Source organism: Sander vitreus, chromosome 3, assembly GCF_031162955.1.
Source record: "Sander vitreus isolate 19-12246 chromosome 3, sanVit1, whole genome shotgun sequence".
Classification (NCBI taxonomy): domain Eukaryota; kingdom Metazoa; phylum Chordata; class Actinopteri; order Perciformes; family Percidae; genus Sander; species Sander vitreus.
Genome location: NC_135857.1, coordinates 27239994 through 27251603, shown reverse-complemented (window position 1 = coordinate 27251603; position 11610 = coordinate 27239994).

Sequence of the window (11610 nt, the reverse complement as noted above, 5' to 3'; positions counted from 1 at the left end):
CCCAGTCCCTCCAAAAACCTCTGCAAGCCATCCACCCTGCTAACATACACAGGGCCCACTCTCTCTCTCTCTCTCTCTCTCTCTCTGTGTGTGTGTGTGTGTGTGTGTGTGTGTGTGTGTGTGTGTGCACCACATGCATTCATACATTATGTTCATGTTCACATAGTGTTGTTTCTGTGTGTGTGTGTGTATGTGTGTGTGTGTGTGTGTGTGTGTGTGTGTGTGTGTGTGTGTGTGTGTGTATGTGTTCATGCAGCCTGAGGGTATTAAGCCTAATTATAACATTCTTTTGATTAATAGTGTCTGCTGGCAGAGGGGGGGGGGCTCTGTGTGCAGCCGGACCACACACTATAAATAAAGTCTAAGTCAATAACAACGTTAAGGATCACTCATAGTCTTGTCAGCTCTGTTTGCTAAGCCTGAATAATTTAGCCAATGAGAGGACACTGAGACACGCACGCCAATAAACACACACACACTCTGGAAAAGTACAAGCAGTGGCGCTCTAATCACCGCAGGTGATTAGATGTGGCCACACTGTTGGTACATTTGGGCACACACACACACACACACACACACACACACACACACACACACACACACACACACACACACACACACACACACACACACACACTGTTTGCTTTCCTAATCAGTCCATACCATTAAAGATGAAGACAAATCACACCTGCAAAATTCCAAAGCTGAGACATTACTTTTATTAATGAACACTCCCCTGCACTGAAAAGGCTATTATTTCTTTAATACACCCCAGAGTGTCGTTAAATGGAACTATTTTAATGGTATTTCATAATGACAGATTTTTGGATTGTCGGACCCTCACATGGCAGCAGAACTGCCAACAGGTCTTTTTGCTCTATGGATACAGCTATATTCAAATAAATCCAAATTAAATGAGCAGATTCTTTCTTAAAAATATTTTTTTCACACCTGTGCGAACTCCAGAGGAATTTGATTGTTGGCTCAGGGCAATTATCAAGGCGCTAATTCATTTTGTGTTCTGCATAGTATGAGGCGATGGTTTTAAAGACTCTCCTGCTGAGACAAATATGTTAAAGCTGCGCTCGTTTAGACTTCCGAGTGAAATAAATGTAGTATAATTAAAACATTTCTAATGTAAAATCCCATTACACACATATACAATAAGTCACTCTCTGTCTTTGTCGTTCTCACAAACACACATTGAGGGAACACTTAAAGCCTTTTATAACCACGTGATCCAGTAACTCACATCTTAGACAACCCCCTGGGTTAAAGAATTTGTTTTTGTCCTCCGTGTTGCGATCTAACATGACCTCAAGATCACACCAGCAGCTGCTTCTGTCATTCTCACTATGTTGAATGTGTATGTGTGTGTGTGTGTGTGTGTGTGTGAACCCTTTCTGATTGTGTAGACGTATGTCTCTACCACGTGTGTTGTGGCTATTTGTTTGAGTGCATTCAGTAAATAATGTAAAAACAGTTATGTAGTCAGAGAGAACCAGTTGGCTCTTTGACTCAGTGGTTGGCACAGACGGTTTTCAGTTCAAATCGGATGACCAGCTGGCTGGTGTTTGCATGTTCTCCCCGTATCTGTGTGGGTTTGCCCCAGATGTTCCTTCTACAGTCCAAAGACCTGAAGGACACAGTGGGTACAGTGGGTAAAATGGAAACATAATCTGTTTGTCTGCTCTGAACACAATGAGCAGTTCAAAAAAGAATGAATGGATGCATAAACTTTTGAAAAAAAATCCATAATCTATATTAAATTAAATTTGCTGAGGCAAAAACATGTCATGGCCTAATGTGTATCCAATCTAACCATAGTTGTCAGACAAATGTCTAAACAGGTAATACTGTTGTGAGGTTGAGAAACACGTTTATTTAGAAATGATGTCCCCCTCTCTTAAAGTGACAGTACCCAGCTTTTAAAAGGCATTATGAATACTAATACTAAATTATGTAGGCAAAATAAAGCTAATGTACAGATTTTCTTTGATTGATTGTTCATCACAGTGATAATAGACACATAACACTGCAGTCTTAAAATGGGAACTATTCAGATGTATTATAGACTATAATGCAACAGAATGAGGTATTTCAATCTTTAGTGATCTTAAACCCCCTGAAGTAATTATTTCCAAGCACCAACCCGCATTATTTTTTTATTTTTTATTACAGTGTTTGCACTTTGCCTTATTATTAATTTACATTGCCACACCACTGAATTGCTATAAATCCTCAAAACATCCGATCGGTCCACTTCTTCCTGCACAGGAGATAACCAGGTGGAAGGAAGTGTTTCGGGGTGTCTCCTACGTACCCCAGTTTGCCATGCAACCCCTGTACACACACTTAACCCCTGACACCCCCCAGCATTCACACACTCTGTCATCACAGGTCCTGGCTGCTGCTGACCTGAGCACTAACACATGCTGGGGACAACTTAACCTCTGGCCCTCCAGAAGGAAAAACACATCGACAGAGGAGAGGGAGGGCATCGCAGGAGGGGGGTGACAGGAACAGACAGAGGAGGAAGGGGGATCAGTGTGTGTGTGTGTGTGTGTGTGTGTGTGTGTGTGTGTATGAGACTGGCATACAGCCAACCGATTATACACAATTTGTAAAGTGACACATTTCCACATTATTGCTCTCATTTGTTAATCTTCAATGTCTTGTCTCCAACTAAATAACACATCTCTTTTGTTACGTGTAAACCTTCTACATACCAAATTTGGTGGGTCAATTTTTTTTCGCTTCCATAAAATTCAATGAGGCAGAGGAAACGCTTTTGGAAAATATAAGAGGAAAAGAAAAAAGCATGGATCTAAATTTGCATCTAAATTACAAACAAGGTGAGGTGACAGAAGTTTGATATTTAAGTTGTACAAGGTTTTTTTTTTTCTTTTAACTAAAAGAGGTATTAAAAAAAATATATTGTGGCCTGTTTGTGAGAAAAACAATGTTTATCAGACACATCTTGGCTTGGGCCCCTGAGAGAAATAGAAGCAGTAGAACTTCTTTTTGATTGGGCCCATTATTGCTAAGAAAATATGTATTTATTCACACTTCTCCACTGTCCACAACAACAATATATAATGTGTTAATTGACAAAGATATCAAATATTAGACAACAGAATGGTCAACAAAATCATAATTTATGGACATTAAAGTTCAAGTCAAAATGAGGAACTACTTTCATACTTTCATGCCTAAAAAATTTAGTTTTGGCAGGAGAAACTTTGACAAGTATGAGACATCCGTTTGTCTTTCAGCAGACTGAGAGGAATCATCACAGACCATGTGCATAATGAGTTTCGTGCTTCTGTCTTGTTTCTGATTGGTGCAATTTAGGATGTTACAATGGCACCTTGGTACAATTGCCTCCGAGCTCCCCTACTTTAGAGGTGCTGGTACACTGTAAACCCAGAGTTGTAATATAAAAATATATAACATAGGTATGGTCATTTTTAGACATTTTAATGCAGAAATGTTACACATTGTACCTTTAAGTTTCACCATGTGCAAAAACTTAGAAGATTTAAGGGTTTACACGCAAAGGTCTAGTAAAGTCAACCAATTTGGGAAAACAGTGTAGGGGGATTAGGTCCATTCTTTCTGATAAGCTAACCTGTTGCTAGTTGTAGCTTTATATTGAACGAACAAGTATGGTGTAAATCTGCTTATCAAACACTTGGCAAGAAAGTGGATAGGCTAAACCTTTTAATGCTTCCTTTAATATTAAATTATAGATTATAGGAACTTTAAATACACTTCTTCCTTGTCACGCTGCTGCCCTCATGGATTCTCAAAATTCTGGAAGCTGTAAATGTAGCTATATTTTGGCAAAGCTATGAGTGTTTGGAACATACTGGGTGGACAGCTCAGAAGCGGTTCGTGATGTAGGAATAGTTTGACACTTTTCTTACAATGATGTTTTGATACCTTTGTTTCCATCGGAAACATTGGAGTCAATTGCTACAACCTGAGTCCAAGCTGACCACAGCTGCTGTTCTATGTGAATAAGGAAACTACAGACCTTTCATAGTCATTCAAGCCAACACTGGGTGAGGGTTTGATACTCAAATGACAGATTTTTTTGTGGCGTATCACTTTAAGGGTAATCCACGGCAGCCAAGAGATTGTTTTGACAGCGGTGGAGCCAAGCAAAAGTACCAACAGAAAAAGCAGGACTGACTTAATCAATTGATACTTTTTTATGGAATCACATGATGAGAGAGAAACACCATGAGGGAAGAAGAGAGAGCAGAGGATTGCAGACAACAATTTGTACAGTGTTTTTTTTTTTTATGTGTGTCAGCGGAAGCGATACAATGTGTTTCTCTGTAAAGGCACAAGCCAATTGGCAGATGGAGATGCAGATCAGAGGGAAAGGGCTGGAGGAATGAAGTCAGACAGGAATTTCTAGGAAATGATGGCTAGCAAAACAAGAACATGACGGCATCATACAAGTGCTGTGCCACCCTTCAGCACTGCTTTTAGGTTCTTACTTTGCCCAGAGAAAATCAAGTCCTGTGTGCATTCACATGGGATAAGCAAAGTCTGTTTTTTTACTCAAAGTTACTGACATTATTCCCCGGATATGATGTCAAAGCTCTGCGTAACAGTTTAAAAGATAGAAAAAATTCCTTACATCATCATTGCAATTTCGCTTTTCTGATGGATTGGAGCTTGCTCTTTCTACGAATGGATGGGTTTTCATGCTGTGTAGCGAGATGAGCCTCCTGAATTTGCACCCAAAATGCTGTCAAAACTTTCATTTATAATTGCCAACATTGCCTCCATAATTGTCGACCGGGAACGATGCAAGAAAAAGGTGTGAAGAAAACAAAATGCAAAAAAACCAAAGTGATCCCAAATTCCAGAGATGTGAGATGATCTAATATTATCTCACATGATCTCTGTGTTTGGCGAAATAAGGTAGGTCATTTTCGGTGGTTAATTATTTTTTTTTGGGACAAATTACATACATGGAAGATTCACACAGTATTAAGACCACAGATGACCTCTGCAATTATTACAAATGACTAGAGGTCCCCCATACTAGTCCTGTGTGAATAGAGTTTTAGAGGAACAATATCAGCATACCATAACATGCCTCAAACAATTTAATGCGACTAGGTGATGTTTTTAAGCGTTGATTGCAAGCACACGCATAAGATGAACATATTTGAATTTACGTTGGTGGCTAAAACAACCATTTCGCCATTGTCATATGCTGTTATTAATCTTACAGCCACAGATAAATACATTACATTATCGCTATGCATTCTGCAATTTCATTCAATGGCTTCCAAAACAAATGCACGTGCTAGCCAGATCAAGGCCTTTACAACATAAGGCAATGGTGCCCATTGCCGGTGGTGAGATGTTGCAGTTTGTAACGGTATATTTGGTCAGACGCTAGCGAAGCAAAACAGTTCAGACAATAAGCACAGCAGAAACATCAGATAGGTCTGACCACTGACTTACTACATATCGTTAAACATTACAGTTACGGTTACAAATGACAACAGAAATAAAGAACTTTGCCGATTTTATATATGTCCACAATTCAAATAAACTGTTATTTGTCTAGAAGTGAGTTTTTTGTTAGCTCAACGTCAGGATGATTTGGTCTACAAGAGAGCCAAAAAAACAACAGGACTGTGACGTCATGTTAGGTCCTTATTTTAGTAGTTTTACGTGAATCATTTTAAGCCAATCCCTGATGTTTTACTAACCCTATCTGAGTATTTATGTTGCCTAAACTTTATTAGTTTTATGTGTTTAAAACCACGTCCATTACGTCACATGATTACAGTCACATGATCAAACGGCCACCGTGTAAATAGAACAATCACGTGTCGTTTGGGAAACTTATAATGTTGTTTAGGAATGAGGATGTGTTGGCATGTTATATTGTACACAGTATAAGTGAAGCTGTTGAAACAGTTTACCTCTCTGTACAGTGTGTTACAGGCCAGAGGTTACTGTCATGTCAGCAGAGGACATGAATCCAATCCAGTTGTCAATATCCATTCATAATTAATGCTCTTTATTTGCCTTTGTCTTTTCATGGGCTCTGTGGTGCTGTATGATTGACAGGGGAGCGCCTATGAGTTCATATCTGAGACTTCATAAGTGCCTTGCGGCTGCAGATTGCGCAACATAATTGCCTACACGTTACACAGTCAGTGCAGCGAGGTTTGGCCGGGAGTCTGGGGACAAACTGGCAACCCTGTATTTGTGGTTACATCATGTTGGCGAGTGTGAAAGCTGAAAAGACAAGAGAAGGAAAGTGAGTGATTAAGATGTAGAGTGAATTAAGAGGAAGAGAAAGGAAAAACAACACAGAGGAAAGTTGGTTGTAATTCGCACACACATCCTTCCAAAAGGGCGTGGTACAGAGGGCTTTTGGCATTTGAGGTAAAATTTGTAATCCCTGAAAGAAAGCAAAGGGAGAGAAAAAAGTAATTCCCAAATCAACAACAAGCAGATTGACAGAGGCAGATGATGGCCAACATTTCTTGGAGGATTCTACCTACTGAGATATAGTGTCTCTGCAGAGCTTGCTGTGTCAGTGGGAGAGTGGTGGGAGCTGGGAGGTATGCAAAATCTTTTTTGGAGAGGTATGTGATGTAAAACGGGGGAAGTGGGATAGCAGCTGAAGCTGTCCAGCACCCATGAATCAGGCTGAGGCACCGTGAAGCAGCGGCCCTCATAGGAGCCAGATGGGCCCTTGGCTCGACACCGGCAGGGATGAAGGAACACACACACACACACACACACACACACACAGCACGCACGCACGCACGCACAGATACAGACACACACACAGACACACACACACACACACACACACACACACACACACACACACACACACACACACACACACACACACACAAACACACCAACTTTGATATTTCTATGGTAGAGACGCACACATAAGGAGCCCCAAAACTGACAAAAGCAAGTAAAAAGGTTATCAGATATGTCAAAAAATATAACTGAATACATCAATAAATAACACTAGTTAGTTAAATAGGCCTAATTAAAATGGACTATTATAAGCTTTATGCTTTATACTAACTAATCTGCTGATGAAATATATAAAACATTTGTTTATTTTACTCTATTTTTGACTTTTTTGGTCTTTGCAACATTTAAGCATGTGTACCTTATTTCCCCAACACAACTTTTCCCATTTTAATAAATGCTTATATTACAATGAGATGGGTGTGACCATGCATTTCCAGGGTATTGGTTCAGTGTGTGTGTGTGTGTGTGTGTGTGTGTGTGTGTGCGTGTGCGTGTGCGTGTGCGTGTGCGTGTGTGCGTGTGTTCGTTTTGGAGATGGCATGCACCTTTGATCCTAGCATGGAGGAAGCTTTTTTGAACAAGGTCATTAAATACCAACCACTCCTAAACACCATCTCAGATCCAGGCTATAGGTTCCGACTATTTGTTTTCATATTTGGCAGCTTAGGACACACACACAGGCTGGTCGTAAGAAGGCGTCATCATCTTGGGATGCCCAGAAAGAAGGCTAAACGGCTAGCAAAGTACTGTGCTCTGTCTGCTATTATAGGCAGCCGCCATATATGGCGAAGGCGCTGTTACTTCTACCCACAAGAACAGAGGGATATGCTTAATATTAAGCAAGACCTATCAAGACCTGCTGTATGCCAATGGCCCACGATTTTGTATATGTATTTCACTGCATCTATAATATTTATGTCCTTGTAAATTATTCCCTTCAAGTGGACTTAAATACATTGTTAAAATGTGTGTCTAACTATCTAACTATCTATCTAACTCCTAAAACAGCTTAAAAGTTTAGTTTAGTTGATTTGACATTGCGAGGAACAATACTTTAAATCAGTAGCACACCAAGCCTACTCAATAGCAATCATAAAACAGTACTACAGAGACACACACTTGGTAAATAAAAAAAATAATCTTATGAAGACGGAAGCATGGTGTCTGTGAAAAGTTTCGTCCAACTTCTTGATTTTCATTTGGCATCAAGTTAAAACGTAGTAGTTTAAACACTGTTTTTGTAAAAGAAAAAAAAACTAAAACTATTCTTAAAAATGTATATTGTTCTTTGAGCAGAGATAAATTGATAATGGTTCACATGAAACAAAAACAACAAAAAAAGAGGGGGGACAACAACAAAGAGAAAAGGAGGGAGCAGTGAGGTAACCGCAACAGATACTCTGCCCTCAGATCATTTGAGCAGGTCAATGTTTCAATGGGGCTTGAAAAGTGTATGTTTGCTGCAATGAATGGTTTCCTAAAGCCCATCATCCCTGTCTGCTTGACTTAAGTTAGACAGACTGTGACTGATTTCAACCCATAGTGAACCCTTATGATCCAATGTTTACATGGCGCAAAAGAGATGGGCCGAGGAAAAAGAGCCGCATTTTATGGACTGGATAATTATCAGGTTTTGATGGTCATTTCTAGAACAAAGACACATTTGAATGGTTGTTAATTTACTGATATTTACGTATATACTTATTTTTAATCAATACAAAAAAAGTTTCAAAACTTGAAAAAGTTCAAACTTTGCAAATATGCATAGCTTAAATATACAAAGGAGTTATTGGTATGGCTTTTATAATAAAATCATTTTTTTTCAAGTCAGCTCAAACACATAGGAATTAACAATAATGTATACTGAATATCTATTTTAAATTGTTGCATATATTTTTGTTATAGTTTGAAAGGTGAAAGCCTTTTTCTGGGAGGTCCGTATATCGGCAGACTTTTAGTGTAAACGCACAAACTTCACTGCCCAGTTTGTATGTAAAAACAAATCTCTCTCCATAAACATCTGTAGCCGCTTTTGATCATGTTCATAAATATTTCCATGATTTTATCCACTCACAAAAATCCATGGGCCTATCCAGAGCAGTGTGCCACAGTCTGCTAATTATTATAGTCTTCCAGAAGACCATCTGCTTTGAAATATGGCCGTATTGACGTCTATCAAATTGCTGTGGCAGGATTTGGTTTTTGTGGTGTCATATATAGCCAATAAATCCAATCCAAGGGAAAGTAGAACAAAGGGCGATAATTATGAACAGATAGAAAATGAGACCCATCAGATTGAAGAGGCTGAGTCACACTGAACAGATGCTCAGCCTTCAAAATATCGACAATACATACAACTAAATTAGAATCTGCAAACATATGAAAAATCCACTTCTTAATTAACTTTTATAGGTGGATTTATTATCAGCACTAACTCGAAAAGAAATAACATACACAAGTTATTTTAAGTGCAGCTCAGACACACTAAACAAAGATGTATTACATATTTTGTGATCAGTTGTGATTTCCCTTCAGTTGAATGGAAAAACTGATTTATACACAGACCTAATACACAGAAACAAAACTATATTTCCTGCACTGATGCTTCTGCAGTAAAGGTTTCCTTCAGCCTGTCATTTCCAAAGGAATTTTCATATTTTGTTTCCTTCAAGTGCAGTCTGAAGCCTTGCCATTTTAAGTTCAGCGCACACAGATACCCCAACAGGAGGACAAACATGTTCTATGATACTCTATTTTTTGGTGTGAAAAGTAATATAGAGTCCAGAAACCATGTGAAAGTTATTCACGTCAGAGCAGCAGATTTTTTACATTCAGCCAATTTGCAATAAACAACAATGAGAAACATTTCATTAACCTTTTAAAATACATTTTGTTTCTTTTGTTTAATCTTGTGTTTTCTATGTTTATTTTTACGGGCATCATGCACGTTCTCACTGAGGAGGATTTAAGGTTTCCATTCATTCATTCTACTTTTGGCTGGTGAATATATACAATTAAGTTCATTTCTTAAACTTCATTCTGATTGTGCAAGTTGAAATGTAAAAAAGAGCCATCATTTAAAGCACCCAAATGTGCAACGTAGTGTATTCCCATTACAGTAAAACTTGGGGATACAAACTGACAAGGAGACATTGAATGCAGCATTATCCACAGTGGCTTTTCTGCTCTCAAGGACATACACTGCTGAACACAGACCTCTGCTGGATACTTGTTGTAAACGACATTCTAGTTCACTTCAATTCATCCAACATCAAACTTGTAGACTTGCTGTTTTAAGGTACAACCTCAACCTGCATTGGATTATCCAATATACAACAATTCTGGTTGTTATTGTGCTGAAATGTAATACTGTCTATGATGCAATAGTGGTTCTCATGATTGTATAGCTTGGTCTAGTGATTGACATGCCATCTGATGCATATGGTGTCAAAGGGCTACCCCAGTGATAAAGTATGTCACTTTTATAAAGTTGGGGGACTCACAAAAGACAGATTAAAAAAACCCGAAGCAGCAGAGGCCGAGATATCCAAACTTTTAGTCCCTATGGGTCAAGCTCTAAAACCCTGGATACTACAATTCCCATAATGCAACCCAGTGTCTTCCATTAGGCCCTCCCTAGTGACTGCCTCTAGTCCACCAGACTTTTTGTTATACATTTTATGTCTCAAGCCCAAGATGTGTGAGACATAAAATGACATAATCAATTATTTTCTCTGTAGGATCACAGAAGACACTATACAACTGTTGAGTATTATATCCTACAAAATATGTTACCAATATAAAGTTGGTATAGATTCAATACACTAACTATATACAATGTTTCATGTTAGGATAAGGTTAGTCTCACTTTGCCAGACCCTCCTCCAAAAGGAAAAGGTTGAGACACTTTTAGACCTGTGGAATCAGTGTATGGCACATTTTAAGGGAAATAATAATTATAATAATAATATAAATACATATTTGACTAGAGGAGCTTATAGCTTCTCCAGTTGGAGTTATCTGTCTATATACAGTATATCCATTTCTCTTCTGGAAAGTTCTACCCATTTCTCATTATCTCTCTTTATGGTATTTTAATTGTTTATTAATTAAACTCTGACATCCTATGAATATTAGGAATTGTGAACTGTTCACACAATACAGTAATGTGAACTATTTAAATTAGCTGGATACAAACAAAGCTACAGGCTAAAAATGGCAAGGTCATTCAACAAGGCAGGCCTGCTTGGTTCTTTTGGGGTATGATCGTAAAGATTTCAAAGAATATGTTTACGACAATTACTATCTAACTGGGACGTTTTGGGACCAATTGGCAGGGATTCCATGAACGTCACTCTGAATTTGCTCTCACCAGTGTATTGCTGTGTGTATTTTGTTCATAGAAAATCCCCACCAATTGGTCCCAAAACATCCCAGTTAGACAGTAAATGTCGTAAACATATTCTTTGTAAATCTTTACAATCATTCCCCCGAAAGAACCAAGCAGGCCTGCCTTGTTGCATGACCCAAATTTTCTTTAAAACATTTTCAGCATGTAGCTTTGTGGACCAAGTAGTCAAGGAACACAGGTTTAAAGTTCAAAAGGTTGGGTTTATGTCCCCCAAAACAATGATTCACAAGCAAATAAGGCAATAGTTATAGGGCCCATAAAAAGGTCAACAAAAGATAACTACTGAAAAATGAGGCTAACAAAATCAAAATGTTAACTCAAGTAACAGACCTTCCAAATGAGATGTGACTTATATACAAACTGACCAAACCAAT